Below are 15,948 nucleotides of genomic sequence, written 5' to 3'. Positions count from 1 at the left end.
TTGGGTGAGGGCTTCAACATATGAGAGAGGGGTACATTTTTCTATTCATAATTAGTGGTATGAGCTTGGACTAAAGTAGTCACCATGGAAATGCTAGAGAAGGAACAGAAAAGAGACTTTGGAAGGACAAATTAAAAATATTTATAAAGGGTAGAGAGAAATCAAGGACAACGCGAACATTACCAACCCAAAGGCATGAAGGAGATGGAGATGCCTCCCAAACAGCCCTCTTGCAGGGCTTAATATACCATTACCACCGCCTCTCTCTCCTGCAGGGTGACTCATGCATTTTCCAATGCAAGAACAGTCCATCTTTTATTATATGAGAATTGTTAGTACCGAATATAAAGAGTTTTTAGGGTTGTGCAAGAGACTATAACTAGGGAAATGGGATGAAATTAAATGACGGAGATTTAGACTTTATAAAAAAAGGCCGTTATATTGAGCTCTGTTAGACAGGATAATATTCAGTTTCCCAAAGGAAGTAAGAGCTGCCACATTCATTCACAGCCCAAAGCCAGTTTCAAAATTGCACAGAAGTGTTTTCAGGGAACCACTGTCAAAAGCCTTGAAGCCCTTTCCTTTGTCATCTAATAACTGAGGTACCTAAGATCCAGTGTCACTGTCCAGACCATCATAATATCCCATCTGCCCAGTGGTTGTGGTAGCTCTTTATCGTTTTAACTAAAAGCTCATTCAATCAAAACCTGAACATTGTTTACAAGCTGGCTTACATTGTGTTCCCCAGAAGCAGTCCCTGAGAATGAAGATCCATGCACGTATGGCTTATTAAATACATGTTCCCAGGGGAGAATAGCAAGCGAATAAAGGAACAGGACAGAGAAAAGAGGAAGCTACTCAAAGGTGAATGCCTGGCAGGTCCTGCAGAAGGTAGCTTCATCCGGGTACCCTGGGGGACTCAGAAGTGAACGTTATGCCTCAGAGCTGGAGCAAAGGAGCTCTGAGGCACCCTCCCATCATTGGTTAAGAGTTGCACCCCTCATTCCCCCATCATTGGTTAAGGGTTGTACCAGAGTGGTTTCCAGACACCATGATAAATTCTCCAGGAACTTCGGTCTCTCCAGGTGTTCAGGAAAATTCCACAGCCCAAGTGTAGTTTTCCTAAAATGAGCCCCAGGTACCTACTATTGGCAGTGAAAGCACATCAAAACCAGTTGGAACATGAAAACCATAAAACAGGCTTCAGGGGGATCTGGGCAAGTACACACACCCTGATTCCGTATTTCTACTAAAATATATGCAGAGGAAAAAGTCATGGATGTGTGGAATGAATTAACTTTGTATGTTTGTTGCAGTGCTATTTAAAATGGATGTGTCACCTGGGAGGGTTTTGGCTTCAAGTAACCAGAACCTCAACTCAAATTGGGTTCAGTAATAAAGGGAGTCTGCTAGTTCCCATACTGACAGATCCAGAAGTAGTCCACTAGCAGATTCTGGACATATCCACTACCATTCTGTCTGGGCTCAGCTTCATTTCCTGCGAGTTCTCCAGGCCATGCCCTCCTCTCTGTGCTGACTTTGTTCATAACTTGGCTTCTGCATGACTTCCTTTTTTTTTTTTTTAATGGCTGCAGATGCTATAGAATGAGGGGGACTTTTCTCTTTCTCTAACCACACAGCACAAATGCTGAGCTTTATTCCAATGTATTTCACTTAGGTTTCTTGTTCACTCCTGAGCAAACCACTATGTCAATCAGTTTGGGGCTACATTGAATAGTTGATGCCAAACAGGGATAATTTGAAGAGGGAAGAGGAGAGAGAAGGAAAATGCCACCCAGGATTGCAGATTAGTGCAGCCACTATGGAAAACAGTATGGGGGTATCTTAGGAATCTGAAGATAGAACTACCCTATGATCCAGTAATTCCACTCCTAGGCATCTACCCGGAGAAATCCAAAACTCCAATTCAAAAATCTGTATGCACTCCTATGTTTATTGCAGCACTTTACACAATAGCCAAGATATGGAAACAACCGAAATGCCCATCGGTCGATGACTGGATTAAGAAGCTGTGGTACATTTATACAATGGAGTACTACGCAGCCATAAAGAAAAAAGAAATCTTATCATTTGCAACAACATGGATGGATCTAGAGAACATTATGTTAAGTGAAATAAGTCAGAAAGAGAAAGACAAGTACCATATGATCTCACTTATATGCGGAATCTAAAGAAAAGAATATGTGTATGAACTAATCAGAAACAGTTTTGGGGACACAAAAAACCGAGAGTTGTTAGATGGGCGGGGGGGAGGGGGTTGGGGATGGGGGGAAGGGTGAAGGGATTGGGGGGCGGCTGGTGACCACAGGATGGCCTCAGGGTTTTTTGAGAATTACTTTGGGGAACTTATTCAATAGTGTTTGGGGATTTTGTTGGGTGTCCGATGGACATGTGTCCTGTTTGGGAGACCACCTCAGGGATGCTGTGGATGCCTGGTCATGGCATTGTATACCAGAGACTGGACATTAATGAATGCCAACTATAATTTTATGTGTATAATGTGATGGCTCGGTGTGAGGTCGGGGTGGTGGTGGATGGGGGGAGAGGGGTTCACGGTGTGAGGGATGTAAAAATAAAATAAAATAAAACTATAAAAAAAAAAAAAGAAAATGCCACCCAAACCGCAGAGTTGATTAACAGTGGGCATGGGGACGTATTAAATAGCCATCAAAGCAGGGCAAAACTGAAGACAACTTAATATCTAAAAACAGGACATTGATTTCACAAGATAAAATATCATCATTTGGTGGAATGCTACACATCCATGTAACAAGATGAAAAGATGTTCAAAATGTGCTTGGTATGGAAAGAGTGGATTACATAACTCCTGGAAAGATATATATCCATTCATTAACAACCTTCTCTCTAGCTGGTAAGAAATACTCAAACGCTGTATATCCTTCCTTGAAACAAAATCAACGCTGACAGAGATTTCTCCACTAGGAACCAAAAAGGTTCACCATTTCAAAGAACTGCGAGTCCCTTTCTTTTTACCCCAGAAGTTGTCAGCCCTGATAAAGACGACTGTTAGTGACATGATTTAATGAAGTTCTACTGGAAGCTCCCGGAAACTAGGTACCTGGCTAGCAGCTGGTGCCACTCCTGTTGGAGCATGAAGCCTGACTCAATTTCCATGGGTTATTTTGTCCTACTTTGTTTAATTTTTGGTGCCTGTGTAGCAGAGAATTAATTCAACTGTCAGGGAGCAGGCCCAAAGATGTGCTGGGCTATCTTTCCAATGTCCCCATCAACCATGGCACCAATTCTCCCCTTGAAAAAACAGCAGTAAGGGAAATATCAAAATACCAGACCTAGGTCCTTAGTAAACCACACCAGTTGGAGTTTAGATAAATAATTGTCACATCCCAGCCCTCAAAATCAGCACCAAATTTCTCAAAACCATTAGGAACAGTTATTTTATCCTTCATTTTCTATGAAGTGGCAGCCTTAAATTTGGGCCATTCTTTTAAATTGCCATAAGGAAGTCTAGAATTATGAGGATTACTGAAAAATGTAAGGTATTTTTAAGGGACTGAAAATGTCACCAAACTTCTGTGGTTCTAACATCAACCGACTTCTTGGAAGTCATTTTCCTGCACTAAGTGTTACAGAGTTTTTTTTATATATGGCTACCGTGAGTGATGGGCTCACCCACTTCTGGACACACAGGAAGGATACGTCTCTGCTCCTTTTACCTTTGGGTGCTGAGACTAGTTCTGGACAATTGCTTGTAAACAGCAGTGATATGTGTCATTTCTGGGCCAAAGCACTTAACAGTGAGACCCTCCATCTACCCCCACCTGCATCATCAACCGTGGAAGTATGCATTGAGATGGAGGTGCTGCAAGGTGAAAGCAGCCTTTGAGCCAAATCTTGGAGGAGTCTCCCAGACTCTCAACCAATATTAGGTGAATAAAAAAACAAATGTTCATGTTGCAAAAATATTTGAACCGTGTGTTGACTGTTACAATAACACATCCAACCTGCGTTGACTAATACACACTTTTACTGTGGGTCAAGCATAGTGTTGAGCACTTCATATGCATTATCTCACATACTCTTCAAAATAATCTGATAAGATTGATTCCATTATTATTCCACTCACTGATGAAACAACAGAGAGCTTAAATAACTTGTCCAAGATCGCACAGCAACTAAGTGATGGAACCAAGATAAGAAAATCCAGGTTTAACTCCAGACTTCCACTCATAACCACCACATTGCTAGTATGGGATGGAGTCAAAGAAAAATGAAGAGGACAAAGGTAAGCTACAAAGACAGAGCTAAGTCAAAAGGAGAGAAGAGGGGAACAAGAGAGTCTGAAGGGCTAGAACTGAGAAAGAAATTTAAGAATTAAAAGAAAGGTAGATACCTTCGGAAAGAGGCCTAACGGATCAACTCCCAAAATAACATCTGGCAATTTAACTATACCAGGAGGAGTGTCAGGGTTCAAAGCCACAAATGAGAAATAAACTAGCAGTTACCTTAACTGCATTACATTTGTGTAAATGGAGCATATCACAATCAAGATGAGAATAGAAAAATCTTCCCTATTTTAAATGCAAAAATAATTGCCCATTTTCCTACTACATGGGAAACTAAGCCATTTTTTCTCACAAAATATTTTACTTCCAATGACTATCCAGATGCCAATCTTCATAGAAACCCTCAAAAATGTCAGAATAATAAATTTCATTGAGCATTCATTTGTTTAGAATATCAATGGATTTGGTGTTTCCTTTGATAGTAAATCAAAGAACCCGAATCATTAGTATTGAACTAGAGTAATTATGGAGTGGCTAAAATGCAAATATGTATATTGTCACTTTTAAGAAATTTTTCAGGATGTGATTATAAATAGATATCTCCAGAATTTAATAAAGAACATATATTTAAATTCAAAATTTTAAGCATTAAACATGAAAGACAATTCTTCAGTAAATTAAAATTCACATGTTCTAATAATGTTGGAAAATATCTACATATATACACATTTATGTATATTTTATTGTTTTAAGAAAACCTAATTGGAAGAATCAAATCAATGTACCATTTCCAGTGTACCAATGTACAATGTACCAATATACCAATGTAGCTCCTCCTAAATAGAATTTAAAAAACAATTATTTTTTAATTCAAGTTTATTGGGGTGACAATTGTTAGTAAAGTTACATAGATTTCAGGTGTACAATTCTGTAATACATCATCTATAGATCCCATTGTGTGTTCACCACTCAGTTCTCCTTCCATCACCATATATTTGATCCCCTTTACCCTCATCTACCACCTCCTACCCCCTTACCCTCTGATAACCACTAAACTATTGTCTGTGTCTATGAGTTTAAGTTTCTCATTTGTTTGCCTTATCCTTTTGTTGGTTTTGGTTTGTATACCACATATCAGTAAAATTATGTGGTTCTCTGCTTTTTCTGTCTGTTATTTCGCTTAGCATTATAATCTCAAGATTCATCCATGTTGTCACAAATGGTCCTATTTCATCTTTCCTTACCACCGAATAGTATTCCATTGTGTATATATATACCACAACTTCTTTATCCATTCATCTATCAAAGGACATTTTGGTTGTTTCCATGTCTTGGCCACTGTAAATAAAGCTGCAATGAACATTGGAGCACACTTGTCTTTATGTATAAATGTTTTCAGATCCCCAGGAGAGGGATTTCTGGGTCATATGGTAATTCTATTCATAATTATAAAAACAATTTTAATTTGACCCAAAATTGTGGGTTTGCTTTAGAATTTATGGAATTGTTTTAATTTCTTAACTTGTCACAATTTCAGAAGCTACCTGCCTTCCCCTTCTATATTTTATCACTGGTTTCAATTTCATTTTTCTGGCTGTAGTCTTTATGCTTTTTCAGTTAGACTCGAGGCTGAATTTTAGTAGAGGATAGAGCCCCCACTAGAGGAGAGGAGGTACCTCTTGCGTTCTTTACTGAGTTGTGCCTCTAAACACATAAAAAATGATGAAGGAATAAATAAACAAAAATTGAAAGTGGGTTATCACAAATGAGACAGTGGCAGAAAGGCCATATCCATTGAGTATAAGCATTCTAAAATGATTCCAAACTTCATGACACATATTGCTGCTTTTTATTAAAGCATTGAAAGCCAAAAAAAAAAAAAAAAAGATAAATTTTGGAGTGGGAGGCGATCGACTAAAGAGCAATTAACCATTCACCCTACTTTCCCACTTCTCTCCCACACACGATTGCCACTCTGGTTTGACTTCTCAGAGATCCCACTTATTCTCACCTTTTTACAAATGCCCTTCCCTCTGATTCTTTTTCCTCTCGAGATCCTACATATCCTTCAGAGCTCAGTTCAAGTGCCACCTCCACCATTAAGCCCCCATGAAAGCTCAACCTACTAGGACACATTTTCCTCTACATTTTTGTTGTTCCAATCTTCTTTATCACACACGTAGGATGGGGTTGTTTTGTCATCATTTCTATGTGATTAGTCTTGCCATTAGTCTATGTGATTAGTCTATGTGATTAGTCTATGTGATTAGTCTATGTGATTAGTCTTGATATCTAGAGAGTATCCTTACAGACATCTCTTACACATCACTTTTATCCCCAGGATATCTAGCATGATAATGATCCTAGAGCAGAGGCTTGGTTTAAGTGTATTGTTTAAATAAGTATGTATAATAATGAAATACTGAAAATGGAATAACAAAAGCAGAAATTTAAGATTAAAATCCAGTTTCCTCAACATCAGCAAACACCAGTCTTAATCATTGCAAATCCAACGCCAGTGACCTGACTCATTTAAGAACCCGTAAACAAATAATTTTAAAATATCCTTCTGCTCCTAGGAGAGGGCAAATTTTATAGTCTTGGGCTTTGACAGTAACCTACTGATACATTCTCTAGAGCCATGTGGCCTGATAAAAGCAGCTCAAATATCATGCCGTTACTGGCTTTCTTTATGGGGAGACTAGTATGGAAGCATGGGCTCCAGCGTTGTCATAATATTGATTTTCTGGAACGCTTGGTTTCAATAGTACTAGCTTTTGTCCATTAAGCAGTAACCACTGCTGAGCATGTCAGACAAAAATTCTGAGAATTGAACATTAACGTGCTTTCATGAAAAATTTTGAAATTCAATTTAGTTACATAATTGAACAGGAATCTATCACTAAAAACAAGCTGACTGGCCAACGATAGGGGAACAGATGAGTTAGGTGTAGTAGACACTGTTTGATGCCTCTCTTGCCCTCCCTTCCTGCCTTGTGGAATAGCCATGTTGCTTGGGTAGAATTTCCCCTTTCCCCAATACAAGCCAATTCATATAATCTCATCCCTCCACCCTCTTGCCACAGTGATTCTGTTAGTTATGGGCAAAAACTCAGCTAATCAGTTCATGGCACTTCCTGGCTACAGTGACTTAGGTTTAGGTTGGTAAATCAAAGTGAAAAAACAAAGCTTTTGTTTAATAGTTTGGAGAGACAATCTCTCTCAGTATGGAAAGCCAGTACTATGAAATGAATTTCTCCCCCCTCCTAAATTCATATTTTGAAGCCCTAACGCCCAATGTGATGGTATTTGTAGACAGGGCCTTCATGAGGTAATTAGGTTTAAATGAGGTCATGAAGGTGGGGCCATCTTGAAGGAATTAGTGCCCTTATAAGAACAGACACCAGAGAGCTTGCTTCCTTGCTCCCTCCACCCAAAGGTAGCAAGGAAAGGCCATGTGAAGACACAGCAAGAAGGCAGTTGTTTGCCACCCTAGGAGCAAGCCTTCACCAGATCCAACCCTGCTGGCACCTTGATCTTGCACTTGTCGTCTCCAGAACTGTGAGAATAAATTCCTGTGGTTTAAGCCACCCAGCCTGTGGTATTTTGTTATGGAATCCCAAGCTAAGTCATCCAGTAAGTAGGTATGAAGCCTGAGACAGGAGCAGCCATTTTTTATCCCCTGAAAAAAGCCTGCCTGACGATGGAGGCTTCTGGAGAAGGGCAGACCTCCTGAGAGAAAGAAATGGAAACAATGCTCTAATGATATCATACCTAATCCCATGTGTAGTTTAGGGTTCTTGCAAATCAAATCCTCCTAACATGTAGAAATTCTATATGCACAAGGATGGAGTTTAAAAGGGAATATGAAAGCAGATTGAATTTTTAGGGTAGGGAGATTGGTGGTTTTTCTATTTTATTTCAAAATCAGTTTGCCTTTATTAAGGGTTTACAATGGGTCAGGTATATGCATTATCTCATCTAATCCCCATTTTATAACAAAGAAACTAACTGCAATTTTAATGTTGTTCATTCCAAAAATAAAAACTTGAACAATAATTGAACTGTTAAAAGACTACTTTGTCTGCTCCTGGAATCCATTCTCCTATAGAATATAACAGTACAAAGTTTGGTTGGTATGAAAGAATCCCTCTACACAACACATGAAGGGCAGATGGACAATCTCTTTTTCAAACAAGTTTACAATCTCTTACCCAAACAAGCTGAGCCCAACACAAATATAATTTAATCTTGCCCTCTATTACAGTAACATCAATATGGTTCATAGATAAGATGACCACAACACTAGGGACATAGTAAGGATTCAATAAATATTTGTTGCATTTTATGAACAACCATGCAGTTGATCCTTTGCAATGTATTTCTTTTCTTTAATTGTGTTTATTCAAATGCTTCTGTTGAGATAGCATTTCTACTGGAATGTTTAAACTAAAACTAAGAACTACGCTCACCTGAATCAAGATCAAACTGGCCTCTCATGACTATATCTGAAAGTCCTTGATCTTTTAAAATACTGAGTTAGATAACTTCCATTTGCCACTCCAGACCCACTCTCCACCCTGTGACCTGAATGATCACAGACAAACTTCCAGCTGGGTTTGGCCAATGAAAAGGCCAGATAGGACACAGGACATGGGAGAATGAGGTCAGAGTACTTATCCCTCTGGCTTTCCCTCTGCAGGGCCACTGCAGGCTAATTACCTCCTGTCATCAGCCACTTCTACACAGCCTGCCCCATCTCCAGACTCCAGTAGTTCCCATAGCCACTGAGCGGAGTAGTGACAGACCCCACAAGCACCCCACTGTTTCTAACCCCAGCATACTGCACATTTACCTGGGATTTTTACTGGATGAGCGTGCAAACCATCCGAAATACCTTTAGTGTCAAAGCTGGTTATCAGCTCTCAGACAACCAAATAGTCAACCATTTTCTGAACCAGAGGGATCTGATACTGAAGAATATTAAGACAAGGAAACAGCTGGAAGAAGGGAGTCTTCTGGCAGAAAAAGATGAGAATGGAAAATACCTCTATCTTTGTTCCAGTCACCTACATGCTGCCTGCCAACTACAACTTCTTTGTGGAGGAGTTCAGGAAAAGCCCTGCCAGCATCTGGATCATGAAATCTTGCGGCAAAGCCCAGGGCAAGGGCATCTTTCTGATCAACAAGCTCTAGCAAACCACAAAACGGTCCCAGGACAGCAAACCATGTTTGTTTGTGTCTCAGTCCACTAAGGAAACCTACATGATCTCTCTATATTCACAACCTGTTACTAACTGGCTGAAGTGTGACCTGCGCTTCTCTGTCCTGGTGCCTACGTACTACCCACTGCACTGTTGCATGTAGTATAAGCTTGGGTTTTGCCACTTCTGCACAGTAAATTACACACCCAGCACCAGTGAGTTGGACAACATGTTTGTTCGCCTCACCAACATTGCCATTAAGAAATGTGGCGAGGACTACAACCACATCCATGGGGGCAAGTGGCCTGTGACCGACCTGCAGCTCTACCTGGAGAGCACCTGAAACAAGGAGATGACCAGCAAGAGGTTCGGTGCAATCCACTGGATCAATGTGCAATCTCTGAAGGCCGCAGCACCAGTGATGAACAACGACAAACACTGCTTTGAGTGCTCCAGCTATGTCATCATCATAGAAGATAAGCTGAAGGCTGGCTAATCGAGCTTAACGCATCCCCATTTCTCACCTCCAACACTGCCAACGATCGAATCCTTAAGTATGACCCGATTAACGACACCCTCAATACTGCAGTCCCTAATGGTGAAATTCCAGACTGTAAATGGAACGAGTCACCCCCAAAGGAAGTTCTGGGCAATTATGAAATTCTCTGCAATGGAGAGCCGGTACAGGGTGACAGGACTGACAGAGATAAGTCAATCGGGCCAGGCACGCTAGGGCCCAAAGGGGGTCTGTTGAGAGACTCCAGGAGAACTGTCCTTACAACCTGGAAGTGACCACCAGTAATAGTGAGACTCCCACCTGGACCCTACCAGAAGCATTCACTTCACCCTGGCCCTCACTGAAGGCCTATTCTGAAATTTCCTTTTTCTAGAGCTTTTTTTGTTTCCTAAGCCCTGTAAATAAATAAAGGCACTTATTTGGAATGTTAAAGAAGAAAAATTCCTAAGATCTGGCAACACTGGGTACACATTCCCATAAAGCCACCATCACTGGGGCTGAGGAACAGCCATTCTCTTTAGACAAGATCTTCCACCATTTGCCTCATTGACTTACATTAAATTCTGGCTTCTGGAACCATCTGAACTGGCCAAGCCTGAAAATTCAGAGAATGAGTTCCTGACCTCCCCTTCTTCTTCCCCAGGGAAAAACAATGAGATTCTTGATATAGCAACCTTTATGGTTCCCCTTGATAAGCAGTGGAAATATTTGGGCCCTTGTGATTGAGGGACAATCTCCTTGCTCATAAGATGTATCATCAGCTTTACTGTCATCAATCAAACAGTAACTTTCCTGGATTATAGAAAGACTCCTACAGAAAACTCTGTAGTTTAAATTCCATATTCTCTACATCTCTACATCCATCTAGAGAGTTCCAAATTCACATAGAGCCATTTATGAAAATGTATTAACTTTAAAGGTGCATGTTGTTTTAGGTTATACTCTGCACTAAAGTCACAGTGAGTCTCTGACCACCCCTACCCCTCCTCAACCTCACCCTAATCCCATCCCAGTAGATGCTGAGAAAAATGTGCTCTCACTCTCGGTTCAGCCCCTTTGCTTTGGGAAGTCCAGATTTGACTCATATTCACCTGTCTTTGGAGCTGTACATCTAGCTCCATTGGGCCTCTAATGAGAATAGATGAGGAAAAGCACAAGAACCTTCCATGTAACAAATGGAGAGCTGTCCTTTTTAAACTGTCAGTAGTGCGACCATGATGAATAGAAACATGAATAGCTCTGATGAAGCCCTGGTTAACTTCTCAGCCAGATAGCCTCTGGAAGTAGAGAGAAAATCTTTTAACATTTCAATCAGATTGACATCAAGCAATGAAGACTGTTGCTTTGAGGCAGAAATCTAAGGCAAGGCAGAAAACTGGAATAGGAGAATGTCAGCTTGGCAATAAGAACCAAAAGGAAGTTGAAAGGCACTTTAGGAGGTCAAGGGCTCAGTTTCATAAATATCGTGGACTGCTAGAGTTGGGCAGGACCTGAAATCTCATCTAAGTCCTATTCAAAGGTGAGGAAACGGAGCCCAAAGCCATTGAAATCTTTGGCCGAGATGTCTGTCTTGTTAACCTCAGCTTCGCAGCACTCAGCCCAGTACCTGGCATATAACAGCAGTTGATTAAATGGTTGGTTGGTTGAATGAACATATGGCAGAATCTGAACTAAAACTCAAGACAAGGGCTTGCAGTTAGTGTTTCCCAACCCCACCGACCATCAGAATTATCTATGAATGCTTTTGAGATAGATGCCAGACCTCTTGAATCAGAATCCTCAGATGTGAGAGCCTGGTGATGGGAACTTCCCCACTGTACATTTGGATGATCACCTTGGTTTAGGAACCATTGCCCTTGAACAATGCCACTTTTTGATATCTAACACACCTAAAGAGTTGCCATTTGTTCCACCATGTCAGATTGCTAAAAAGAGAGTCACATTCCCTTTTGGAGTTGGGAAGTCTCCAGTGAACATTTTTCTAAACATAGCATACAAGTTTCAGGATGGCTGCCACTTTTAACCCAACTTGGATTAAAGGGTGAGTGTTGGCATTGAAACAATACGGTTCCATAGCACTGAAATGGCATAGGATTAATTAGCAAGAATAAATATATACAGGTGGGTATATAGGACTTCATAATAAAAACTTTGTCACTCAGCCCAACAAAGAGGTGCCACTTGTTCTGCAAAGAAGGGTCCTGGCAGATACCCTTGTTTAGTGGGGATGCTATGGGCAGGACTCAGAAAATAACATAACTGAATTAGGTCATCATTAATACAACAGGGTATTTTTTGCTCAAAAGGTAATAACTGAGCTTTATTTTAATAACAAGTGTGTGTGGTTTTTGTTTCTCTCCCATTAAAACCTTTGTCTCACAGGAGGTCTGGCATTCATCACAGACTTGTTCAGATGTATCTAGGACCTGCTGTGAACAGGGAAAGAAGCTAAGAGTGGGCCATAACAAATCAGAGGGCAATATGTTAACCAGTCACCACTCTCAAGGGGACATTCCAAAGATAAATGCATTTATGTTCACAAGGTTCTTTGAGCTCCCAAGAAAAAAGACGTGCTGTGCATCTGGTCCTATTAATAACTTCTTTGGTTTTCATTTGGGCTCATACCCACAATAATACAAGAAGCTATGTAGCCTGCTTCATTCTCTCATTTACTTTAAATTTACGTATGAAAGTAAATACTGGGCCCTCTCACTCTTCTCAAAGTCTACATTTAAATTAAAAAAGGGAAGAAAAATCAAATAAAACCTCTTTTCATCCGTGCTTAAATCTAAGTCTATGTAACTCCCTGTGATTAGTATATTCCAAAACACAACTATTTTTCTGGGAAACTAACGTACAGTGTGGTGACTGTACTTAATAATACTGTATTATATACTTGAAGTTTGCTAAGAGAGTAGATCTTAAGTGTTCTCACCACACAAAAAAAGGTAACTATGTGAGGGGGCAGATATGTTAATTAGCTTGATTGTGGTCATCATTTCACAATGTATATGTATATCCAATTATGTTATTATACCTTAAATAGATACAATTTTTCTTTGTCAATTATCTCAGTAAAGCTGGGGGAGGGGCAAGGAAAATCTTCAAGGAGAAGAGGCTGCTCTGCCTTAGAGGCACCATTAATAATCTCTCCCATTCCTGACACTTGTGTCTCTCTCATGGCCACTGCCCACTAAAAGAACTCTAAGAAATCCAAACACAAGTTTTTAAATTATCCAGCCTGCTCAACTCCTGAAAGGTAAGAAAGAAAAAGTGAGGGAAGGTGAGAGACTATGGTGGTAAGAGTGGTTCTAAAGCAGAAACACAAACCAATAAACGCAAGTAAGTTTTGAGTCAGGGCCGCCATGGAGTCTTAAACCAGGCCCGCTGTGTTTTGATCTTGCAGCAGCACATATGGTCTTCCATTAGCGGGTCTCAGAGCAGTGGGCAATGTTACCACACCATATGTGCTGATCGCAACAATGGGGCTGATTTATGTTAGTGAGCACAAGGTTTTTTCTTTGTATTTCATCTCCTTGTTATTTCAAGAGAAATGTAAGGGTAGATTTATTCTGCCATTACAGAGAGGCTTCCTAGAGTTTGTTTGTTTAAAGTTGATAGTTTTCAGTAGGGTGAAGCAAATCCGTTTTCCACAAAAATTTGGTGGAAGCTAGGAGTTCCTTTTCCTTCTCCTCCCCTAAAATGAAAGCAGATTTACCTTCACCCCAACCCCGACTTGAAGCTCATTCTAGAACCACAGACAAAGAGTCAAGGAAAGAATGTTACAGAGAATAATCATTCTATAAATTTAGTGCTTAAATGTGGCCTCTCCTCTTTCCTCTACTTCTTGTCTCACCCTGAGGAGTACCTCCGGCCAGAGGTGAATGAATGACTTCAGAAGACTAATCAGGGAAATCCCAAGGATGTCAAATAACTAGGTAGAAATTTAGGAAATGACAGGCAAGCTGTGCTACCTTCATCTCCCTAGAAGAGTCTAAGATTTCACCCTGCTGTCCAATAATCAATTGTCCAGTAGTGCAATCAAACTGGGTCAAAAGGAAGATTGAAAACAGAGGTTTCAATACCAGCACACAGAGACAGAGGATATCATTACCTGTCAGATATGCAAAGAAGATGTCAAAGGCCATCATCACCTTATGCTCCCACAGGAACCAGTCACCTCTGGTCCTTGGAGGATAAAAAACCGTTTATTTTGAGTATCACTATGCTTCTATCCCACTAGATGTCACCTCTCATCTCTCAACCCCAACCAGCCAGCACCATCCTACAGTCCCAAAAACAGTCTAAAACATAACCTGTCCTCCCATTGCAGGCCTTCAAAACTTTATCACATCTCCTACCTCCTCTAATTAACACACATCAAATAGATGGAAAGCATTCTAATGATTAAACTAATTGACCCTGAGGTGTGAGTGACTGGTATCCATTCTGGAGCTAGTCGCTAATGTTCACTGTTAGTAATAAGAATACATTTGTAATTGGTAGAAAGGAAAAAGGTGAGACAACAGGGAAAGAATTTTTCAGGTTGTGGGAAAGAAGCACATTTTTAGACTAGACTCTAAATTTTATCAGACTATCTTCACCTTCTATATGTACCCCATTTACCTCTCTCTTCTTCACTATTCTTTCCTAAAAGATCAGGGATGGGAGAGAGCTCTGAATTAACAATAATCAGAGGTAATGATCTAGTGTTTGGAGAAGACTTGATTGTGTAGCTAACAAAATTCCTTGCCTTACAATAGAAAATAAAGTTCTCTTTCCCTCAACCACCTCTCTTTAAAATTGAGGAGGTGATTTAAAGAATCAAATCCTACCTCTTTTATATAATGAGTCTCCTGAAAAGCAAAGTAAGGTGTTTGAAAACACATGTGTTGTCAAGAGGATATAAGCAGACTTAAGTTCAATTTTGGGCTATGTCCTTTACAACCTGTATGATTTATAATTACTACTCCCTCTAGGTTTCAGTTCTCACATGTGTAAAATGGGGTTATTCATACCTATGTCACTGAAATGATTCAATGAGATAAAATCTAAAGACTTCACAAAGTGCCTGGTATATCAATTGGTTGTTGTTGGGATAAGGGTGGTGGTTATGGGCACAGCCCATTCCCACCACACTGAACACTAGTTGAGAGGCATGGTGTCTTATCTCTTTCTCCTTTACCACAGTACCATACAGAGTGCATATACAATAAATAGTTACTGAACTGAGTAGAAAGCACAATGGGCACAGGCAATTCACTCAATAAGTATCTATCTGTTAGGCTTTCAATATGTCCCATGAACTATCTTAAATTCAGACAATAAAGCTGTGAAAACAAACTGACTATGCTCCCTGTTTTTATCTAGTTATCATTCTAGTGGTGAAAGACATAATCAAGAAGTAAACTAATAAGTTACAGAATTTCAGATGACAATATGGCAATATGAACTATTAAACATTCATTAAAGAGAATTTTGGAGTAGAGAATGACGGGGTGAGGAGCAAATTTGTGTAGAATCATTAATACAGTCATCTCTGAAGAACTGGTATTAAATCTGAGAATTGGATGATTTAAAAAGGTGTTAACCATTAGAAAATTTACAGAAGGTGTCTGGGCAGCAAGTATAAAAACCCAAAGTCAAGTACAGGTTTTTAGTATTTGAAGAACAGAAAAGAAGCCAGTATGGCTGAAGCACTGTGAGTCTGTGGGAGAGAGTAAAATATTAGGGTGCAGGAGAGCAAAACCAAGGACATAAGCTAGGGAAAGCTAGAGTAGTTTGAATTTCATTTTAATTATGATAAGGCATCAGAAAGTTTTAAATAGCTTCTCAGAAGAGAGGCCTGCTTGGTGCATGATTACGTGATGGAGCAAATGAGGTTATTCCGGCTCCTACATAATTGTTTTATGCTCCTATTGCATGCAAGATTGTCAAAGCA

General features: G+C 40.0%; 1 pseudogene across 1 annotated transcript; it reads left to right on the top strand.

Annotated features, from left to right (window-relative positions):
• The first annotated feature begins 4,254 nt into the window (after positions 1–4,254).
• On the top strand, positions 4,255–10,282 carry LOC308505021 (polyglutamylase complex subunit TTLL1-like; annotated as a pseudogene). The gene is made up of 2 exons: positions 4,255–4,285; positions 9,126–10,282. The product of its transcript is annotated as a polyglutamylase complex subunit TTLL1-like (transcript).
• Positions 10,283–15,948: the final 5,666 nt, after the last annotated feature.

The sequence above is a fragment of the Rhinolophus hipposideros genome (assembly GCF_964194185.1).
Source record: "Rhinolophus hipposideros genome assembly, chromosome: 11".
NCBI classification, from domain to species: domain Eukaryota; kingdom Metazoa; phylum Chordata; class Mammalia; order Chiroptera; family Rhinolophidae; genus Rhinolophus; species Rhinolophus hipposideros.
This window is presented reverse-complemented; position numbering and strand designations above follow the sequence as displayed.